We start from the raw sequence: 24,317 nt of genomic DNA, 5'->3' as shown, positions 1-24,317 counted from the left end.
AGGGTAGTGACCCTATTGATGAATTCAGGGGTTATTTCGATGGAGAGGCCTCTAATGGTTATAGTGGCATGTGTTCTTGTGTGAGGGACCAGAGAGAGAGAAAATTCTTGGGCAATTTCATCATCAAACCCTCTAAATTTCTCAAATAAATTCATCTAGTTTTCCCTTGTGAATATGTCCACCACTTGAGGATGTGCATGGAACCTAGTGGAGTTAGTGGGCTCCTTTCTCATAAACCCTCCTGTCATATGGCCTATACTTTTTTAAAAACCCAAATATGGAGGTGGAGACAAAGAGCTTTGAGAAAAATAAAAAAATAGAGGAGACTATGTTTTTTTTTAAATAAACAGAAAATTTTATGCATTTTCTGCCCACCTAAAGACTTATTTCATCCTCAAATTGAGACCACTTCTTTCATATATTGATATTCAACAAGGGGCATGCATGAACCCTACCTCTTTAGACTGAAATTCATGACAAAGATCATGGTTTCTCCCTTCAAAATGATTCACTGCCCCTCCTATAGAAGCCCATTGTCCCTCTTGTAGATTTCCTATAGGTTATCCTATATATTTCGGTAGGTGTTCTTGTAGAAAACACCAAAGAAAAGATAGGGAGGAAACAAATGGAGGATGGTGGTTACGACGCTATGGGAGCATAAGAGGACTATTGTGGCTAAGTTACGAGGAGGAAATGAAGAAAAGGTGGTGAGAATACGTGGGGAGGAGTGCTCCTTACCCTTTATGGATATTTTTGGTTATGAGTGCTGAGCTGGCAAGGTGTACGTTGGCCATATTTGGACTATTGGTCCCCACCTGCTTGGTCATCATGGCCCCTCCTCGTAATCATCCCTCATTATTGCATCGAAGTTCACACTTCCTCCCACTACCTGTCCTTGGCATCTTGTTCTTGAGTTGACTGTGCGCACGTGTGGGTGACATCTCGGATAAGTGGATTCAACTAAATGAAGGTGGCAAAGTTAACTGGACACCTTTCCCTCGTTCAATCTCAACCATATCATTGCCTTCATATGACTCCTAATTACACAAATGCAAATAGAGGAGTGACTTAGTTACTTACTTGTGATTCGAGTGTATTTGTTGTGAGGTGTTGTAGCTTTCTCTGTTGCATGCCTTCATTTCCCTTTATGCATGCTATCTCTGCTTGCTGATGTGTGGTTGTGTGCTTTTGCAAGTTCTTCTCTTGCTGGAGCTGAGCTTCATGTGCCTTTTCAGCCTACATGTGTGCACTCTCTTACTACTGGTGCTAGACTTCTATGGGATTAGTTGCTACAGGAATTCCTATAGGAGCTCCCATAGCTGCTTCTCCCCTGGAAACTTCAGCTTTTCCTTGTGCTTGGAGCTCAAGAATAACGCCAGAGGTGTCATGAATGATGGAGGTATGGTAGGTAGGCTTCAGATAAGGTTATTGGTGCCTTTTCCTCTTTTTATTTTTGTTTTTTTTTTCCAAAACCTAAAAAAAAAACTGTTTTTCTATGCTTTGTTTTTTTTTTTGGATAGGAAGAAAAAAAAATAATGATGCTTGGGGTGTGATGCAGGCTTGGAAATTATGGCAAGGAGTTTTGAAGATTGTAGGAGGGATTATAGGTTCCTCATAAAGCTTTTTTTGTCCCTCCAACTGCCTTCTGTAGAAACTTTTGGCTCTCTATAATTCCTACATGAGCCTCCTGTAGAAAACACAGTTTTGGAAGAAAAAGGTACAATGGGGTGAAAGAGATGCCAAAAATGATGGAGGAAGGTGTGGAGAAGGTGAGATGGATGCTGGTGTGAAAGTCAGGGTTCCCTTGGCACCTTCTTCTGCTTCCTGTAGTCCTCTTGCAAAGCTGCAACACAATAAGTTTTGTTTTTTTTTTTTAAACAACTAGGGCGCCTCAGAGAGGTTTCCACATTAATTGCTTGCCCTAGGCACCTCCAAGGGAGGTTTTCACCCAGGGATCTTATTATTTTTCCTCTCTTTTTCTTTTGACATCACTGGGCCGCCTCAAAAGAGTTTTTTAACCCAATGATGGAATTCAAGCGCCTCATGGAGGCTTTTGCTTAAGTCGTTATTTTTTTTATTTTTTTTTCTTCAGTGAGTGGGTGAAGTGGAAGCTAAGACATGTTCTACTACCATCACTGTTTTATTCAGATCTTCAATAAACTCTTGCTTGGAGAGGGATTTCTTGTAGACTTTCAACTGATTTCCATTTACAAGCATGGGGATGGCTTCATCATCAATGGTTCTGATCAAAACTAAACCATTGTTATTGCATTTCTCCACAGTGTAGGGTCCCAACCATCTTGTCCTCAACTTGCCTTTGAAATCCTTGTATCTTGAATCATATAGTAGTGCCCAATCTCCCTCTTGGAATTGCTTCTCCCTGATATTTCTATCATGCCATATATTTCTCTGAAGCTGAACTACCTCTGTATGGAGAAGGGCTTGCAATCTGTATTCATCCAAGCCATTGAGTTGAAGTAATCTCTCCTTCTGTGCATGGCCAAGGCCTAGGTCTAGCTGAGATGCCATCCTTAGGGTATTGAATTCAAACTCTATTGATAGCAAAGCCTTCTTCCCATAGACCCGTTCATAGGGCGTGAACCTGATGGTGGTCTTCCATGTTGTTTTGTAGGCCCAAGTGGCCTCAACTAATCTATCTGCCCAGTATTTTCTGCTGCTGCTCACTACCTTGGTTAGGATCCCTTCCAATGCTCTATTAGTGACCTCCACTTGCCCATTGGCTTGTGGATGGTAAGGGGTGGAAGTCCTATTCTTGATCTTATGATGTGTGAGCAGGTCTTCAATCAGGCTGGAAGTGAACTGACTACCATGGTCTGTGACCAACTCTCTTGGATACCTGAATTTGTGTAATACGTTTTCTCTCAAAAACTAAGCTACTTTTTCCTCTCTCACTGCTTTGATTTCTTTTGTCTCTGCCCACTTTGTCGGTAGTCAGTGCACACAATGATGCATTGCTTCTGCTTTGAAGGGGGGTTGATAGGCCCCTCAAAGTCCATGCCCCGCTTCTCAAATAGTTCAAAGGTCACTTGAGGTTGCATGGGCATTTCATCCTTTGGAGTCGGTTTCCCCATCCTCTGACACCAATCACACTAACTTGTGTATCTCCTAACATCCTGATGAATAGTGGGCCAACAATAGCCTACTTGCAATATCTTGAAGGCAGTTCTTTTTGCTGCAAAATGACTTCCACAAGGCCCATCATCACAGGCCAGGAGGATGTCAAAGACCTCCTCCTCCCTGGCACATCTTCTCAAGATCTGATCCCGGCCCAATTTGAAGAGATTGCCTCCAATCCAGGTGAAATGGGTGATTTTTCTTACTATCCTTCTCTTCTCTTTTGAGGACAGGTGTGGTGGGAACTGTGCTGAAACCAAGTAGTTTCCTATATCAGAAAAGCATGCAGAGAGTACTGATATAGCAAATAGGTGCTCATCTGGCACTTGGTCATCCACATTCCTTCTTCATCTGCAGGCAAATTTACTCTAGACAAAAAGTCAGCAACAACATTCTCTTTACCATAATGGTCAGATCAGACCAAACCGATGTAGTAAAAGCAATGATATAATAATGTGAGCATTTACATCTAGTTTGTTCATTAAATATCTAATTGCAACATGATCAGTGTGCACAAAGGTTTGATAGCCTGTGATATGATGTTTGAATTTGTTTAAGAAATTCACGATAGCTAGGAATTCCTTCTTGGTCACGGTATAGTTTAACTCTACGTTCGACAAGTTCTTGCTTATAAAATATATGGTATAAGGTAACTTTTCATCAACTTGTCCTAAGGCTACTCCTATTTCTTTTTTTGACACATCTATGTGAATGTGAAATGGTAGGGCTCAGTTTGGGCCTCTGAGAATTCGGGCAGTCGCTAGCTTTCTCTTCAAGGTATCTAAGGCTTCTTGACAGTTTTCTGACCATATGAACTCAACATCTTTGCCTAGGAGGCCAAACAAAGGAGAGGCTATCTTGTTGAAGTCTTTAATGAATCTCCTGTAATATCTTGCTAAGCCTAGGAAACTTCTGACATCTCTCACCTTTTGAGGAGGTGGGACCCTTTGGATGATGGAAATTTTGTTGGGGTCCACCTGCAGTCCTTGTTGAGATATTGCATGACCTAGCACGGTCCCTTCAGTCATCAAGAATTCGCATTTTTCTGAATTGAGGGACAGGTTCATCTCAATACATTGATGTAGAACTTTTCCTAGGTTAGATAAAGCTTCCTGAAAGTCAAAGCCATAAGGAGTAAAATCATCCATGTATATTTCTACTGCATCATGAACCAGTTCTGAAAATATACTCAATACCGCTCTTTGGAAAGTGGCTACAGCATTGCACAAACAAAAAGGAAGGACCTGGTATGCAAAGGTACCCCAAGGATAAGTGAAAGTGGTCTTATCTTGGTATTCTAGGCTGATTTGAATATGATTGTACATGCTAAACCAATCTAGGAAGGAGAAAAACTTTTTCCCTACCAGACCGTCTAACACTTTATCTATGAAAGGTAAAGGAAAGTGGTCCTTTTTAGTGGCTTTGTTCAATTCCTGATAGTCGACACAAATTCTCTATTTACCATTTTTCTTTGGAACTAGCACCAAAGGAGAGACCCATTCACTGTCAGAAATGGGATAGATGAATCCTACATCAAGCAATTTCTGCAGTTCTTCCTTAACAATATCTTTAAGTGCTGGGTTCATCCTCCTTTGAGGCTACCTGACTAGTTTTCAATCTTCCTTGATGTATATATGATGAGTACATACTGAAGGGTGCACTCCCTTCATCTCCTTATAACTCCAAGCGAAGGCATCTAGATGTTTTCTCAGTAGGCTACACAGCTCCTTCTCCTGGGAAGTAGATAGGGATGGATTGATTTTCAATGTTCTTTTTGGGCCGAACTCTATATGTTTGACATGGAGAGAAGTAGGGTCAGCCACACAGAGATCAGTTGAGGGGTTGTTTTGGGTTTCTCTTACTATGTCTTCTAATGGTGATGCACTAGGAGATGGATTCTTAATCAAATTTTCAATCATATCATCCTCATCTTGCGGTTTTCCTCCCATGATGATTTCCAACGTGAAAAGTGGTGCAGAATAAACTTAATCCTCATCCTCCTCCTCCAACCAAAGAGGTAGATCATATTCTAGCAAGGGTTGAGCAGGAGGATATAGGGTTAATTGCTTGGACATGTGCCCGTTCTTTATGGTCATGTTCACAGCTCGGCAGCTGATGTAGGCATCGGCTGCAGCCAACCAGGGTATTCCTAGGATGAGAGGATACCCAGTGAGCTTTGGATTTGGCTGGAGAACCAAGAAATGTACAGGGTATTCCCAAGAATCAATGGAGACCATCAGATCTTCCACAATCCCCTCAGGGGTCACGGTGGGGCAGTCTGCTAGCTACAGCACTATCGTGGTATTCCTCAAGGAGTCTTGGAGATTAAGTTTGAGCATTGTGTCCTTTGTCATCACATTAATGGCAGATCCCAAATCAATCAAGGTATGTGGGACCATTGTGCCATTGATGTGGACATCAACTACTGGGCTTCCAGGGTCCAGATATTTTGGACAGATTATCTACCCCAACATCAGGTCGGACAGTTTTCCTATGACATTCATGGTGGGGGCATCTCTCTTGCACCTTCCTAGATGATTAAAGAACTTCTCTTTGATCAACCTATTATAGATAGACACATCTTTTATGGCTTGGAGAAGTGGTATCTTCACACATAAATGTTTCAATTCTCCCATGAGTTCAATCTCTTCTAGGGTAGGCTGGGTTGTCATGGATAGTCTCTCAGGAAAGGGTGGATTTACTTTAGGCTTGCTTTCCTCTTTATCTTCCTCAACCTCCCTGGGTGGAGGCTAGCTATCTGGGAGAACTTTCCCAGATCGCAAGTTGATTTCTTGAATCTCCACAACATAAGTTGGGCATGATGGTTCCCCACTATACACTTGTTGAGCTTGTCTGTTGTTTGAGTTTGGATTTGGCTAGGCAGGCATTTGGAGTTGTCTTGGTGGAGCAGAAGGTAACAGTTGTGGTTGGGCAGGTGGTGGAGGTAGAAGAGCGGGAAGAGAGTTGTATAGGGGCCTCCACCCCTGATGGGATGCATTCCACTGAGGTTGCAGCTGAGGATAGGGTTGAAATGGATGAGTGGCTGGTTGGGCATGATATTGAGATGTGAAGGACCAAGGAGGAGGCGTGGACCAGGAAGAATGAGCAGGGGGGCCGCAAGAAGGTATGGAAGTGACTTGGTTGGGGTGGTAGTATGTCTGAGATGTCCCTTGCATCCCCTGCGGGTATGGTCTAGGTCCAGGTGGCCTCCTTTGGTTTATGTAATAGATCTGTTCAGTGCCTCCTTCAGCCCCTTGGTATACAACTTTAAGACCAGGTAAGGAAGGGCACTTATCTGTTAAATGATTTTCTTCAAAGACTGAACAGACCTCTATAGAGTTCAATCAGAATTCATTCCTAGGATGCCTCCTGGTGCATCTAAGACAAAAAATGGTCAAGTCCCTCTCTGCTTCCTCTTATTTTCTTTTGATATGTAAGGTATCCATTTGCATGGCAAGAGTCTGCAGCATCTCATTATTGAAGTCTTCCAGCATGCTTCCAATTTCCCCTTTAATGGATGAATTGGAAGAAGAGGTACTGGCTATGGGTTGACCCCCATACCTTTCTTTCTGGTTGCTCTAGAATGGTTTCTAAAATAGTCTTTATGTCCTCATAGGATAGTTGGTAAATTTCTCCCTCAGCCAGTAGATGGAGGGTGTCTAAAAGGTCTTCCCAGATTCCCCTGAGCAGGACCAACTTCAAAGACTCAGGGTCAAGTGTAGACCCAACCCTTTTCTAATTGAACTGGAACCTCTCTTCGTAGTCTTCCAGGGACTCATCACTTCCCATGGAAATTCAGAATATTTCTTCTTTAGTATATTTTGACCTACAATAGTCTTGATACTTGTTGTTAAAGGCTTGTTGCATCTGAGCCCAAGTTGTGATGCTATTGCCAGGTAATCCCATGAACCAGCGCAATGCTACATCCTTAAGAGTAGAAGGGAATAGTTTCAACTTTTGCTTGTCTTTTGCATAGTCATAAGTTCGACAGATGACAGTGAACTCAAACAAGAAGGTGTCAGGATCTTCTGTAGTCAGGCCATGGAAGTGAGGTAGGTCCAAAGGACTTATATTTTTCATTTTGGTGTGCCCATTGGTCTCCCAAATGGGAAAGGTACCCTCTATTCTTTCTCCATTTCCCCTAGCATTTCTGTTTTTAGCCATTGGCTCTAGAGGAATGTTTTCTTCTTCTTATTCCCCTATAGGTTCTTCAAATATGTTTGGCTGTTCACCTAAGGGTTCTTCTTGATCTCAGTGACCGAAGAAGAGAGAAGGTTGGCTGTGTGAAGTAGTGGGGGTGTCTGGAAAAATTTTTCCTGAGTTATCTCTATTCCTACAGGGCATGAAAGGAAATCTTTTTGGTTGGTTTTTTTGTTTCTTTTCCCACGTTGATAGTACCTGCAGAAACTGAAATTGTGATTGAACAAAACAAATTGCAACTAGCTAAAATGAACTTATTGAATTGAACTTTGAAAAATTGAAAAGGAAAGTAAGGAAATGCAGAATTGAAAAAAAGGAAATGAATAATCTAATTTTGCTGAAATGAAATTTGCAGAATTGAAAAGGAAAGCAAGGAAATGCAAAACTTGAAAGAAATGAAATCACTAGTCTACTTTTGCCAAAATAAACTATTAGTAGAATGTTGCAATAGGAAATAGAAGAAAGCAGTAATCACAGAATACTCTGATGCTTCCTTGGAAACGGCACCAAAAAGTGGTGAGTGCCAGTACTGCAGCAAGAATGTTGCAACTCTTGGGTTGCCAACTTTACTTTTATCAACCTGGTAGTTCATAAAAAACTTGGAAGCGTCAGTGCTATATGCACTTGTACTAGTTCTCACTGCAGGTTGTCACTTGGTCAGTCAGTGCAACATCACTAGGAGCTCAAGCCAACTTCTATAGATTTAGGAGAAGCTCTATGTATGATGAAAGAAAGAAAGATTACTCTACGGAAGCTATTCTAATTGCTGAAAGGAAAAGCACTGGAATGTAAAGTAAGACCTAATAAACTCTAATTAACAAGCTAATTCTACTTTTGCCAAGAACACTATGAAAACCATGAAATAAATGCCATTACCTACTCAAGAAAGCAAGCAACATCTAACCATGCTATTTCTGGAAGTAAATAAGCAAAAAATATATTTTTGGATTTTTATGTGTTTTTATGTGAATTTAATTATGCATCTAGTTTATTGTGTGTGAGTGTGGCAGCGAACAGGTGACATTGGAGGGTTGTTTTGGAGCTTGAGAGAATGGAAGATGGTGTGGATGGGTCCTAAGTGGTCTTAGGTGGCCTTTTGGAGGATTTTCCCACACTCGGCCTTCAAATGAAAGCCTACAGGAAAAACTACAGGAGGACACAGGGAAACTATAGGAGGAAAACAGGGAAACTATAGGAGGCCTACAAGAGGAGGCCGAGAGAAATTTCCGCTATTTTGAGGGAGTGAGAGTGGGTGGAAAAGGTAGATGAAGGTTGGGGGGAGGTGTCAGGGTGCCTAAGGTCTACCATCAACCACCAAAAGAGAGAAATATGATTGGGTTTGCTCAAGGAGAGAGGAAGAAGTTCTATGAAAAATGAAGGAAACTAAGGCAAAATTGAGGTGAGGTTTGGGAGACCTATAGGGCATGGATCAGATGGAGGGTGTGATTTCTGGTAAGCTGGCCTACTGCTGGAAGAGATTTGTTGTGTAGAAGCTGACAGTTAACCAAGAATATCAAGAAAATAATGAAATGAATGCATCTATAAAAAACAGAGTTTTGCATTAAAATGGATTAAACTATAATGTATGAGAGGAAATGCTAAGAAATGCTGCAAGAAAGGAAAGCATGGAAGAGGACTATTGCAAATCATGAAGTGAGCATGATAAAGGAGATTTGAAGCAAAACAAAACTGGACTATTAACCTACTAAAGAGCTACAAGCACTAGAAGTCCTATGAATGAGGAAAATCTATGTTTTTGGGGCAGCAAGAGAGTCTTTGCCTCAAATCATGGTCCCAAAGGGAGGAAGAGAGGCCAAGGCACTATTGCTAGCCTTTTGAATCTTTTTTGATCTTTGGTTGAAGAAAACTACTAAGTGATCAAAAGCAAGATATTCTTAACCATAAAAGAAGTACATCTAACAACAAATTAATCTACAAACTAAAGTAAGAATACAATTACAAGTAAAGAGAAGCTTAGCTAGTTGGATTGGGCCCTAACCTAAGAGCTTCAACCCTCTGAGGTAACTCAATGCTAGCTCAAAAAGGATTCCATCTTCATTATCAAAAAATATTAAGATTATATGAAACTATCACAACATAATAAGCTCGAAATTTGAGCAGAGTTTAAATAAGAAAAAAATCCAACCCTAGTGAGGCCCTAGGCCTCTCTACTTATACATTTGAAGCTACCAATAGCTTCCTTAAAATCAAGGAGGCTTGGCTCCCAAAACTCGAGATAGCTATCAATCATCTTCCACTTGCTCAGCTACCTTCTTAGTGCATGATTTGGCTGCTTGTACTCTGAGCTGATGAAGGGGAGTTCGAAGTGAGGAGTAATAAGTGAGGGGGATTCCCTCCTATAAGTCCTCTCCTCTGTCTACTTTGAGTTATTGCTATAGTTTGGCCATTAACTCCTTGACTTTGACCTCAAAATCCATCAATAATCTGCATTAAATACATGTTAGACCACATGGCATAATAACTAACCCAACTCACTCTAGAAGCATAAATATAATCATAAAATCGTACGATAAGCTAAGAGAATGGTTTATTTGACTAGGCTAGGAGGTAAAATGAGCCCATATAATTACCCATTTATGAGGCTCATCAACCGGGTGGTTTTCCCCCATGTTGAGGCAACGATTTTCAAGGCTTCAACATTTTGGCACTAGAAGGAGGGCCTGAAATTTGAATGCCAAGTAAATCCAAATTAACAGGCCATTCTAAGAGTAAACCTCCCTCACCCTCACCTCTAGCTTCTCAAAATTCTTCTAAATACCCTAACCCTAAGCGAGAAGTTGCACAAGATATTATACAACCTGTTGCTAAAAACCTAATTGATCCTAAGCTTTCTTCTCTTACCGAAGCCCCTAAATTTCAATATTTGATTCACAAATTGCAGGGAATTTCGCTATCACAAGAAGAATCTGAGATATCTCAGGATAGTGTTACTTCTCAGTTCACTCCATCTCAGTCGTTAACTAAAGCACAGAGCGAAAAGTTCGGAGTACCTTTGTTCGAATTTCCTCTTCCAAGATAGAAGAAAGCTAAGAAGACACCATCTGAATCTCACAACAAGGTTTTATCATCATCTTCATCCATCCCATCTATACCCTCACAATATCAATCATCCATCTCACCACTCCAGATCATGATTCACGTAGGTACAGGAGTTATATCTTCCTCTACCCAATCACCTTCAAACCCTACTGCAACACCTTCCCCTACCCACATACCAACAATGGCACAAAATGCCCCAAAAAATCCTCCAAGGCCATGGAGAAACCCAGGGGCTATTAGGATGGCTACCCCTTTACATCAATTACTAACACATCCAGAAAAATGGTTGCCCAAATTCAATCCTGATAATGGACTTTTGGCTGAGGAACATATAAATAATTTTATGTTGTCAATTAACTTGAATCAAGTAGAGGAGGAAGATGCAGTTGTAAGACTATTCCCATATACTTTGTAGGGAGCAGCTTGATCATGGTACTTTTCATTACCATCAGGTTCTATTAATAGTTGAGATGCTTTTCAAGAGCAATTTTTAACAAAGTTTGGAGATGATAGATCTACAACTACCTTAATTAATGACCTCTCCAATTTGAAAGTTGAGCCAAGAGAACCTAACAAGGACTTCAACTCTCACTTTAGTAAAATATTGAATAAAATACCAGCAACATCTAAGCCTAGCGATGAGGTCCAAAATCAGTGGTACATCTCTGCTCTACCATCAAACACAACTATCTTTGTTGATAGAGCTGCCAAACCAACTTTTCCAGAAAACATGAAAGAGGCAATAACTGTAGGAAAACACATCCTATCTGTTGAAAAGAGAAACACATTAGAAGAATGGAAATATAAGAAAGTAACATTAACAGATGACTCTAAGAAGAAACCACCGAAAGATCCTTTTGATCTTGAAGGGTTACAGAAAGTCTTCAAAACCATGTTTAATGAAATGGTTGATATTAAGAAATAGGTAGCAAAGACTTCCTCTAAGCAGCCTTTCAGGCCATTCAAAAGGAATTCCCCTGTTGATCCTAAGCCTCCAAATGCCATATCAAATTCTGAGTCAGATGAGGATGAAGTTTCACCTAGCAAAGAACAAACAAATGAGGAGGAAGTGGAAGAGTTACAAGGGATGTGGGATTTTATACTTCCTAATGAAGAAACTCAAGAAGCCTTACCTGTCACTACCTGTAGTAAAAATCCTATTGAATTTCACAAAAGAATCCTAAACAGAAGGCTTCAATGCCACCCCCTAGGGATAAAGCAATAGGTAAGAAATATGTACCAAAATCCACTCAGGCAAAACCTACTCAATTGGATCCTTCTCCTTCATTTAAAACTTTGACTGTTTCTGATGAAATGGAATATAATATTATCGATGATATGAAGAAAACTAGGGCAAACATTACATTTCATGAGCTTAGCAAATTGAAAAACCAGCAAAAGTTACTTCTAAAAGAAATTAAAGCAGTACCTAATGCACCACTTCACGTTGTCGTAATCTCGCAAGCTGCCCAAGAAATGGGAAGACCCCCTAGTGCTTCTTTGAATAAAATAGATCCAACTAATATAGCTTTAATTGGAGGAAGATCAAAATCCCACACTCCGCTGTTTCTTTTTACTTTTGAAATCTTTAACAAAAACTTACACAACTATCTGGCACCTAACAACTTGCTCAGAACAGTTTGTGAGAACTTGAATGTTCATCCTCCGAAATCTGTTGTACGAATAGTTCAGTTAGATCACTCTCAATTCAAAGTCATCGGGGAAATTAATGAAGTAACCATTAGAATTTCATCAAACCCTAAAGTTTTCCAAGTCATCGACATACTTGTAACTTCTTAGCGTCATACTTTGCATCCTTCCACCAGTGATCAAATATGCTCTTATCAAGTGGTCTTGGGGTGTAAAAGTCAATTTTTTGTCATTTCATTGAATCTTCAAGTAAAAATTTGGTCACTAGGTATTAGGTCTAGGATTTTTTTCACTCCTTCCTAAGTTTTCGAAGTATTGGTCCATGTCACTATTCAGCTGAGTGTACCATCATTCAAAGAGTTATCATCTTTATTTCAAGTTCCAATGGGTCATTTTACACCTTGTTTGTGCTTCAGTTGTGCTTAGGTAAGGCTCATTTCCCTTTCCTAGGGTTTTGAAGGTAATTTTTCTTGGATGGTCAAATCATCAACAAAAACTTGTATCCTGATGCTCATACACCTTCCCCTATCCTTAATATACCTTCTTAAACATTGCCCATCACTGATATCCCTCAAATTCATCATTTTCCCACAAACCCTAGCCTATTGCTACAATTTGACACTTTTCTAGGTTAGGCCTGTGTTTTGCCCTTTTGGACCCCTTCCCCTCACTCAATCCTTCAAATTCTACTTTTTCCTACTTCCTAACTGTTACACTAAAATTTGTCACCATGACTATTTTCAGTCAGTATGGCTCCATCAATAACCATACTGTCCTCCTTGGCAAGTCTTATACCTCTGCTCCTCATGTCAAACTCCCAAAAATAGAGAAAGCCTTTAAAAAATCAATATAACTCTGGTTCTGCACTTTCTCTTACTCTTACCTGCGGGCCCGCACCTCAAGTACATAATACCTGCGTACTTGTACGCTCTGTCTGTAAAGGGGTGGGTGCGTACCCCTGTAAAAGTCAAAAGGCGCAAGTTTTACTTCAAAAAACTTACTTGCGGTCGATTCTAGAGCATTCTAGAAGATGGTTTGACATGGATTGAGCGCCTCCAGATGGTTCATGCATCCCAATGAAAGAGTAACTTATCCCATGAAGAGGGGAGCTATCCCTTTGAAAGAGGGGCTTATCCCATTGATGGTGGACCTATTTAACTTCCTCCAAAGCATTATAAATATAGGCATTGGGCCAGAGGCAAAGGAGGTTGAAAGCTAAACATTCCTAAGGGTAGATGCTGCTGAAATTAGGACTCCCTTATAGAGCTTGAGAGGAGAGATCAGATTCTTTTGTTAGCTTCATTTGGAAGTGGGTGAGCTGATCAAAGTAGAGGAGAACTCTTGTTGGACCCTCGGAGGGACCTGCACAACACCAAGGCATTGGTTGTAAGGTTTCTTTTGTTTCCAATTAATACAATTAAGTTCATTTTTCTCAACAAGTTGTTATATATAATTTGTTTCATAAACTCCTTGGTCTTTATGATGAATATGTTTTATTATATGAGTTATTCAGGTGCTACGTAATCGTTTGCTTGTTTTTGTATGCAGGCTTCAAGGAGAGGAGCTCATCTGGATCGAAGAGGCTTGGCCGCTACAAACATCGTTGGACTAAAGGTAAGCCTGAAACACCTAGTTGCTTTTATTTTAAATGCATATTTAAGGAAAGATAGTGCTTGATTGTTTTGTTTGTCACTAGAAAAGCCTTAGTTTCTAGGGAGGTCAGTTTTGTCCACAAAATTGACTCTTTCTGCATGACACTAACGTCGCTCCCTACTTCCCAAAATTTTCTCAAGAAATTAGAAGCCCCTCATCCCCTTCATTTCTACAAATCCCCTATTCCACACATCAGGATAGGTTTTATTCAAATGATGTTTCTGAGCACGAAAAGTTGAATTTTACCAATTTGAGAGAGGTGTTTGTCCACCATAGGCCCAAGAAGAAAAACCTCCTTCATTTTTTACATAAGTCTCATGGCTTGGGAGAAATGTCCAAAACACCATTTGCCTCAGGGGAGTTGATGCACTTCTAGAGTGACCTTAGGAACATCAATCTTTCTCCTAGCTGGGGTGTCCAAATGACTTTCTTGATCAGTTAAATGATAACTAGACATAGATATCTTTCCAATGAGCTATCTTGAGCTCAATTTGGAGTTTATAAAGACCTCCCAAAGTTGATTGCAACAACAATCTGCATTTTAGCAGCCTCATTCTACACATTTTGATCAGTCTTGGGAGATTGAGCTTTTGATAGGGAAAATTAGCTCCAAATTGAAAAAGTAAAGATGTTCTGGAATTAACACTCGACAAGCTTTCCAACGAGATATCCCATGCTCAATTTGGACATCGAGAAGGCAGCCGAAAGTTGTATTGAAGTGGAATTACGCGTTTAGGAGGTTGCACTACGCGTCTGAGCTGAGCGCTGTGCGTAGGGAGGTTTCAACAGTGAAAATTTACACTGGGTTGTGTATTGGGAGGTGGTGTTGCACGTATGTGGTTGGCGCTACACATTGATCATAAAGACTAGGAAGCCTCCAAACTTCATAAAAACTTCTAAAAAACCCTCTCATCTCTCAAACAAGTAAGTTCACTCCCTCTACCTCATCATTAAAGTTGCAATTGCAGGCTTTGAAGGAATTTACCATGCCAAATATGAAACCCTAGTTTCTCCCTCCATGAAATTCTAAAAACCCTAATCCCCTCTATTTTTCCCACCACTTTTCACTAAACCCTAAACCCCTTCCATACATCACTCCATAACATCCATACCCCTCATCCTTTATCCCACAAGTTATATTTCGAAAAGGGCCCAAACCCCTCTCCCTCACTTTCATAATTCATATCCTTCCCTTCATTTTCTAGTCTACCAAAATACCTCATAAGGTCGTCTCCAACCACCTCACTCCTAAATCACTCTTACTCATTCCCTTTATCAATTTTCTTGGAGTGTACAACCTCAAACCTTGTAAACATGGATAGAGAAGACAAAGACTATGAGGAGGAGGAAAGCACATGCAGTGATAGTTCGACAAATAGACCTCGACATCAAAGAAAACCATAGAAGGGAGGCATAATTTTTAGGGAAGAGCCATCAACCCTCAGAGAATTGCAGGCCTCTCAATTGGTTGTCACTTTTTTCAGACATCAAGGGTGCTATGAGTTCTGTGAGAAGGTAGAGAGAGTTCAACACCACCCTGAGCTCACCAGACAATTTGTAGCCCATGTTCAGGACAACAGGGTGAATCTTGCTGGGGTGACATTCACAGTCTCACGCTCCATTATTGCAGATGCAACCAAGATTCCAGATGTGGGGGAGAAGTGGTACAAGGCACAAGACCTGGATGAACACTATTATGAGCCTTACGTCAAACCCAGGTACAGAAATGTGCCAAAAAGGCTTTTTCCTTTCAGATTCCTTGAGGACAAGTATGCCCCCATGATGAAAATCATCATCAAATATTTCACTTGTGAGGGAAGATTTTCCAGATGATACACATATCACATCCATCTTCTCATGCACTTTACCAGGGTGAGGATGTTAAACCTCCCTTATTTCTTGCTTAGGAATATTGAAAAGATGACCCATTTTGTGCAGAAAAAGCCATACCCTCAATAGATGAGCAGTCTCTATCATTATTCCCTGATCAAGATGATTGTGCTTCATCATCTTAGCCTCCTCAACATCTCTTGGGAGACATTCATTACTCATGACATCTTCAGGGGTCCTCAAATTCCTCCACCAGTGTCCCAAGAATTAAGAGGACCTTCTAACAGTGCTCAGGTGAAGATAGATGAGAAGGCCAAAGAGACTAGAGCTACTAAGGTTCCTGGGACCTACATGACATACCAGAGGGGAAGAAGAAGATTTTTTGCAGCTGATAGGCAAGTGCTAGATCCACAGGATGTGGAAGGGGCTTTTCCTTCTTCATCAACACAATAGGTACAGGTGCAGCTGCTGCACAAAGGGAAAGAAAAGATGTTGGAAGAAAGCTTTGATGATGAGGAGAAAGAGAGAGACTCTAATTTGATAAAGCATTATGAGTCAGAGCAGCATTATACTCATCATGACATGGAAATAATTGACTTAGAGGCTCAGGATGAAGAAACAATAAAGAACATCATCATACAGGAAAAGGAGGCTCAAGTCCAAGCATTTATGGACAATTTGGAGATGTCCAAGTATGTCATCACATATTTGGAACAATAGAACAAGTAGTTGAGTGAAAAGCAGGTCCTCATGGAGCTGGAACTTCTCAAGGTGAAACGACAAGGTGACAAGGAGGCACAGGTCACTTTGACTCCTATTGAGAAGGAAATTGAGGATGATAGAGAGACTTGGCTTGAGAGAGTCAATTTGTACCTAGATAAGCTATTGTAGAAGGCCGATAGGGATAACCAGATGATCAGGCACATGGCCTACCATTACAAGACACGAAACAAAATTTGCAACATGAGGGTCAAGAAGATGAAAGCTAGGCTAAGGCGGGCTCTAAAGGGAAAAAAAGAGGAGGATAGTCTTAGGTTGCTTGCTGAAGTTTCCTTAGCTCATCAAGATGCTTGATGGTGGTGTTTCTCACCAATTTTGGTCAAGTTTGGAGAAGATTTTGTTTTTTGCAAATTTTGGAAATTGCACACACAGAAAATTTGGCTCAATGCACAACGTCACTTGCGCTGCGCTCTTCCTATGGGAACACAATTGAAAAACAGCTTGAATTTTTGGATTCATAGCGATGATTACATGCACCCTATGGATTTTCTAAGTTTTTGGGGCAGAACTGGTCCACCAAAATGTCAAAAAAATCACCCTAAAAATGACCTTTCTGCCACTTTTGGACACACAAAAGCAGTCTTGGGAGAATCAACTTTTGAGAGGCCAAATGAACTTAAAATGAAGAAATTTTAGGTGTTTTCTAAATTATACTTGAATACCTTTCCAATGAGCTATCATGAGCTCATTTTGGATGCCAGGAAGGCCTCCAAAGAGGACCTGCAAGTGGCGTTGTGCGTTGGGCCCGTGGCATTGCACGTAGGGAAAATTTTGCACAGGATGGCTATTTTTCTATGTTTTGACTGTGTTCATGGATTTTCTTTCATGGTGGATGTTTTAATATTATAAATGATGACTTGGATTTTAAATATGATGAATAATTAGTAGTAGAGGGTAGATTCATTAGATTAAAAGTCAAATTGAGCTTAAATGAATCAGTCTTTTCACTTTTAGAGGCAAGTTGTTAAGATGCCTATATTCCAGTTTCTTGTTCAGACTTGGTTAGATTAGCTCCTCATCTTAGTGATTTGACACCTGAGGATGGGAGGAGGTTGAAACAATGCCTATATCCTCTTCTTCTTTCCCATTGTAAAGGGTTGGACTTAGTTGGATGCTTATGCCTTGATTGTACATCATTTGTAGCAGTTTAGGAGGAGATTAATAAAAAATGTAGCTATTTCTTTGTGATCCATGTGGTATGGAGTTTAGTTTAGTTTCTTCTCTTATGATCATATGTTAATATGTTTTGTGTACTTCATTAATCATTTCATTGCTTCTAAGTGAATGTTTTCAAGTTGATAGGCAGAATTCATAACATCATTGCTCTGCTTTGGGGAAATATTCACCGTTATATGTTTGCTACAGTTTAGGAAGGATCCATAGTAATCACATGCTCTTCCTAGGTTCTCACCAATCTTAAAACATCTCACCCATCAAGCCTTAGAGTGCTAAGCCTTATGCCTACCTTGCCCCATTGAACATCCTGTAATTTTGACCTAATTCCCTAGCCCTAACTCTATGGCTCCTCCTGATCTAGCAAAACCCCTTCAAAATCAAATCAAACCTTGTGCTACTATACCTAGCATAATATATTTTTCCTGATTCAGTCATCTTGGCTAAGATCCTTACGGAGAGAGCCCTCTCCCGGCCTAGTAGGGCTAGCTACTTGGCTAAGCGTGGTTTGTGGTTATCTTGGCATTGCCTTCCTTTAGCCTGTGGTTCAATCCAGGTGATAACATAGCTGACATTCCTGAGTTCTATGGTTTAATCCTTAGTAGAGACTAGTTAGAAACAATTCATGGTTATTTTGCAACTGACTGGTCTCACCTATGGCTTCCCTATAATGGTAGTGAGAAATATCAGAAGTTCATAACGACAGAATTAGAAGGACAAAACAAACCAATTGTGTATAGAAACAATATCATCGGAAATTATTCTATAGAACCATTTCTATGGAATTTCAATTCTCATACTTCAACTTTCTTAGAAAACTCTGTTGTCTCTCAAATTGAAATTTTTTCCCAATAGACACTTCTAAATGTGTAAATTTTATAGATAAACCTGTAGTTAAATCTTTATTTTGGAAATTATTTTTTGATGGATCTAAATCCAATTATGGAGACGGAGCAAGTTGCATCTTAGTTAGCCTAAAGGGGGAGAAAACTATGTTAGCATGCAAACTTGAATTTGATTGCACCAACAATACTGTTGAATATGAGGCACTATTTCTAGGTCTATATAAGGCAATTAGCCTTAACGTAAAATACCTTCAAGTGTTTTGGGATTTAGAAATTGTCATAAAACAGGTAAGAAACATTATGCATTGTTTATCAAGACACTCAAAACATTATTAGTCATTAGTTCAAGATCTAACTCTCCACTTTACTATGTTTAATATTTTCCCCATCCCAAGACTCCAGAATGCTAGTGCTGATCTTCTAGCTAATGTCACTTCCAAGCAAGTATCCATCTAGAAGATTATAGCCCAGATCGATTCTCCATTGAATTAACTTTTAGGCCTTCCATCCCTGATAATATCACCAACTGGAGAGTCTTTAATAATGATCCAAATATCATAAGCTTCCTGACCTTAGAAGGTTGATACGATGACCAGATAGTTGATTAAGACCAACATGATAACCAACTTAAACAAGAAATGGTCATTAATGCTATACCAAAGTTCGTAGTTAAGTTGGAATATTTATATGACCCCAAAGACAAATTTAACTGATCTACTAATTCAAAACTTCAGAGTTCAACTCTAATATTTGAATTGATCAATCTTGGGACTAATTTAAAACCTTAAAACATTAACTTAGGTCTAGGTCTTACGTCATATGAAAAAGCAACTTTTATAAGTTTGTTGAAAAGATATAAAAGTATATTTGCATGGAACTATGAAGATCTCAAGACATATGACACCTCTATTATCCAACAAACTATTCTTATGATATCTAACGAAGGACATATTCAGCAGAAATTGAAAAAAATTCATCCTAATTTAGAGAGTCAAATTAAATCTCAGTTGAATAAACTCCTGAAAGCCAAAATTATTTTTCTTGTTAGACGCTCCCGATGGGTTTCCAATCTTGTCCCAATCAGGAAAAATAATGGCCATATTCTGATATGTATAGATTTCCGCAACCTTAATAAAGCTTGCCAAAAGGACAATTTCCCATTACCTCCTATGGAACAGATTTTACAATCAGTAGTGAGCTCTGAACTAATGTATTTCTTGGATGGATTCTTAGGTTATAACCAAATCTTAGTACATCTAGATGACTAGATGAAAACTACATTCAGGATAAAGTGGGGCACTTATGCTTATCAGAAGATGTCATTTAGATTGATGAATGCTGGCGTTACTTTCCAAAGAGCCATGGATATAGCCTTCAAAGGTTTGGTAAATACGTCAGTAGTGATCTACTTAGATGATATAACAGTATACTCCAAAAAGCAGAGTAATCATCTGAGAGACTTGAAACAAATCTTTGAACGTTGCCAAAGGTATGGAATTTCTCTGAACTGCAAAAGGTCTTTTTTCGCGTTAAGTGAAGGAAAGCTCCTTGGATTCATTGTTTCCAAACAAGGAATTCATATTGACCCTAACAAAATTAGATAAATTTATCAAATGCCTTTACTACATAACAAGAAGTCAATGCAATCTTTCCTAGGTCAAATAATTTTTTTAAAATATTTGTCCTTGACTTCTCAAGAATTGTTTTACCTCTTCAATCCATGATAAAGAAAAATTATTTGTTTAAATGGGGACATTTGGAGCATGAAGCTTTTGGCTTGATAAGACAAACAATTATTGATGCCCCATCTCTAGCAACCTCGAATTTTTCCAATCATTTCATTTTATATACTTTCGCTTCCAAGAAATCATATGCAGCCATATTGACACAAGCAAATCAAGGTAAGGCTGAAGCTCCAATCTCTTTCTTTAGCTCCAATTCGCAAGGAGCTGAATTAAATTACTCAAATGTTGAAAAATAGGCTTTTTCTATTTTCAAATCTATAAAACACTTCAGACCTTTCCTCCTCATGACACACACTAAAGTCATAGTACCCTTCTCAGTAGTGAGAAATCTTTTAATACAAAGGGTCGTAGAAGAGAAGAGAGCAAACTGGGTCACTACCTTGCAAGAATATGACATAGAAATTAAACCAGCTAAAATTGTAAAAGGTCAAGGTTTTTGCAGGATGTTGGTGGGTGCTTCAAATCTATCAGAGTTGCAGCATTTAGGTTACGATGTACAAATCTATGAAGTAAGCCTCAATGACACAGAATCAAGGTATGTTGATATTATATTTTACTTGAAAAATGGAAATGCACGAGTCCAATTGAATTACACAAAGAAAAGAGCCCTGAGATTAAAAGAAAGGCAATATCAGATTGTCAACGACATAATTTTCAGAAGAAATTATGATTCTGTTTTACTTATACGTCTTGAAAAATATGAGGCAGAGAAGGTGTTGTAGGAACTTCATGATGGACCAGCTGGTGGTCACTTTGGAGGTGACACTACGACACATAAATATACTGCATGGCGGCTATTACTGGCCAACTATGTTCAAATATGCACACAATTATGTAAGAAAATATAAGGTTTGTCAAACAGCTGTTGAAAGACAGAGAAAACCCGCACTACCGTTACAACCTGTCAACATCGACCAACCATTTGAACAATGGGGATTGGATGTAATAGGTGACATAGTTCCTCATTCTTCTAAACATCATAGATACATTATTACAGCCACTAATTATTTCACCAAATGGGTAGAGGCAATCCCACTATAGGTAGCCAATTCAAAAAATATTATTGAATTTATAGATCAATTTATCATCACTAGATTTGGCTTATCATCTGCTTTAATGTTTGATATTTCATCTTATTTTTTAGGCAACACTATGACAAAATTTTCTCTTAAAAGAGGTTTTAAGCTTAAGTATTTGGCAAATTATTATCCGCAAGGAAATGGACTAGTTGAATGCACAAACAAAAATCTCTTCAAGATTATTAAACGTACTGTTGACCAAGGCGAAAAGAACTGGAATAAGTCTTTAGTGTTTGCTCTATGGGAAAATCGAATAACTTAGAAATCCCCCATCGACACTACTCCTTTTAATTTTTTTTCTGGTAAAGAAGCAGTCTTACCAACAAACGTAACCATTCCCTCCTTAGCCTTAGTTCAATTCATTGGAGAAACCCCTTCCTCATCTATGCAGGTTAGACAATTACAAATTCTTAAGCTTGAAGAGGAAAGGGAAAAAGCCAGGACCATGCATGCACATCATCAGTAGTTAGTCAAAGCCTCCTTTGATTCAAATTTTGTAGCTTCAAAATCTTTCCAACTCGGAGACCTAGTATTAAAATGGGATAAAGCCCATGAAGAGAAAGGTAAGCATACAAAGTTCCAACAAATGTGGTTTGGCCCATTTCAGATTGTGGAACAGTTAGGCCCATCAACTTTTCTGCTATAGGATTTATCAGGTAAGAGAGAATCTCTACCTGTTAATGGACAGGTCCTAAAGAAATACTTTCCATAGAAGATGATCTCTTTTGTTCACTATATATTATTTCCCATAGTTAAAAATTTTCCTTCAGAAATAATGATACCAATTCAAAAGCATTCACTTTTGGTTTTACAAAGGATAATCTCTTTTGAATTTTGACTTTTCTCTTGTATAAGTAAAGATTTTTATGAAAATAATCTTCACATATGAAATGTATAGTTAAGTTTGATTGCTCTTAATTTGATTGTCTTCCTCCTTAACTATCTAATTTTGATGAAGCGTAACTTTAAAATAGAAACTGCTCCTTTCTATCAGTCTAGAAAAGAATCTATATAAAGAAAAATCTCCCTCCAGAAAGGCATCTCTAAAAACTCTACAACTGTTGTCTGGAAGCTCTTAGGGGGCCAATTATCCTCCCCACTTAGTCAGTTTTCATTTTTAGATTGAAATTAGAAAATATACCTAAACTTGAAGGATAAGAGGTCTCATCAAGAGCTGGCTTACCATGATCATAAGATTATAACTGAACTGACATTACCAAAACTGCATATCAAAACAAGGTAATGGCTTATGATTATAATAATCAAAAGACAAGGGGTCTCATCACGAGCCAGCTTGTTCAGGCAAGTTACGAATCAAGTGAATGGCATTTTTAATATTGGTCACCAAAGCAAGACATTGTCCTTTAGGAAATACAGATGAAAAGCTGAAGCAACAAATGAATTACTCCAGAAAATAAAGAAATCAATAAGTATACTTATGATCTTATCTTTAAAATTGCATTCTGATATAAGTGGAAAACTGGGTCATTGTTGGTTAAAAGGTAACCCTGTCAAGGCTATGAATGCATACTGGCAGCAGAGGCTCTACCTACGACAATGGAGTAAACCAAAAACCAATCCGGGGAGAGACTCATGGCTTTTATCTTTAAGAAACCAAGTAAAGATTGATGTAGACAATGTTAGTTTTTATAAGGAAAGAATAGTCAAAAGAATGGTAGCTAGGCAAATGGTTGTTTTATTACGAAAGTAGTATTTCTTACCATATATTCCATATAATATGTTTTATTTTCAAAACTATAATTATTTTGGAAGTTTTAGAAATTTAAAAAAGCTCTCAGAGATAACTGGTTCTTCCAAGTGAATCGCCAATTGTTGTGGTATTAAACAACCCCCCATTTGTTAATAATACTAGTTAATATTACATTAACTAAATGGGGACCCTTTAAAAATTTCATCCAAAAAAAGAAATTAGCATATAGTCATTTCTTTTGTTTTTGAATAAAGAAATGGTAACAATCAAAGTCTTTTTGGGAACTACCAAAGGCTTACCTTTTCATATATAGCATGTCTAAAACCCACCAAAATACCTTTCTAAAAAGCCTCCAAAATCAAGAAAATTAATTAAATAAGGGCTCCATGGTCTAAATTATCATAAAATCTGATGAAAAGAAAAGTCCTTAAGCTTTTTAGGTTTAAGTCTCGCATCGCATATCACGACTCATAAAGAACTCTGTCTTAAAAATGATATAACAAGATTTGCAAGTTATGAAACCGCGATGGCACTTTGACATTTATCGCATCACATTTCGGGTATTCAAGCAAACACTTTGCACTTACCATAAGCTGATATTGTGAAATGAGATTTGCACCCGGACCGACACCTTATAATATTAAAAGTAATTATTTCGAGTCTGTCAAGTCTATTTCATAAGATAAACCTAGCAATTAATTATACGTGAAACAACTAATAGACGACTTGCATCTCGCATCTCACAGACACATAGCAGGAGGTAAGAATGCTAAAAGGCACATCTTGTGATATTTCGATCTGCAATATTGCTTCGCAAATCACACAATCACTATCGTCACATTATAATGGCTGGCCACCCTAGAAGCTTTCATCCTGTTTTACGATGCAAACATTTGTGAGAAATAAATCTAAGGGGTAACGAATCATTAGTGGGCATTAGTGGGAAATAAATGCATTTATGTGTGAAAATCCATTCAGCTTGATACGATATCTTCTTACATGTGTTCAAATAATGCTTCTTTTACCGCCTTTACAAGTTATCTACATTATTTCACTTTTACATTCAGCTTTGAGTGTCGGATAATTGTTGTTCTTCATTTCAAGAAAAACCCGCAGAGCAGAAAGTTGAGAACAATGGGGAAGAAAGATAAAGCTATAGCCTCTGAGAAGATAGATATGACTCCCCTGTTCACAGATACCACATGCATCAGAGACAGAGGAGCCTCTACATGGGAGACTATGTACAGCATACTGGAGGAGGAGCAACCGAGGATTATGGAAACAAATGTTACATTTGATGGACGAGATTCCTCAGACGCTTCCATGCTAGAGACGGCTTTCTCGTTTTTGCACCGCATAACCACTCTGCCAAAGATAATCCCTTATACCGATGTGGTAAAATGGGTTATCGATGAAGCGGACATCTTAGACAAAGAATTCAAGATGAGAAGCCAAG

Source organism: Pinus tabuliformis, chromosome 2_2 (assembly GCF_031772625.1).
Source record: "Pinus tabuliformis cultivar Carrire ecotype Pingquan chromosome 2_2, CPIR1, whole genome shotgun sequence".
NCBI lineage: Eukaryota > Viridiplantae > Streptophyta > Pinopsida > Pinales > Pinaceae > Pinus > Pinus tabuliformis.
Note: the sequence above shows the minus strand (reverse complement) of the source record.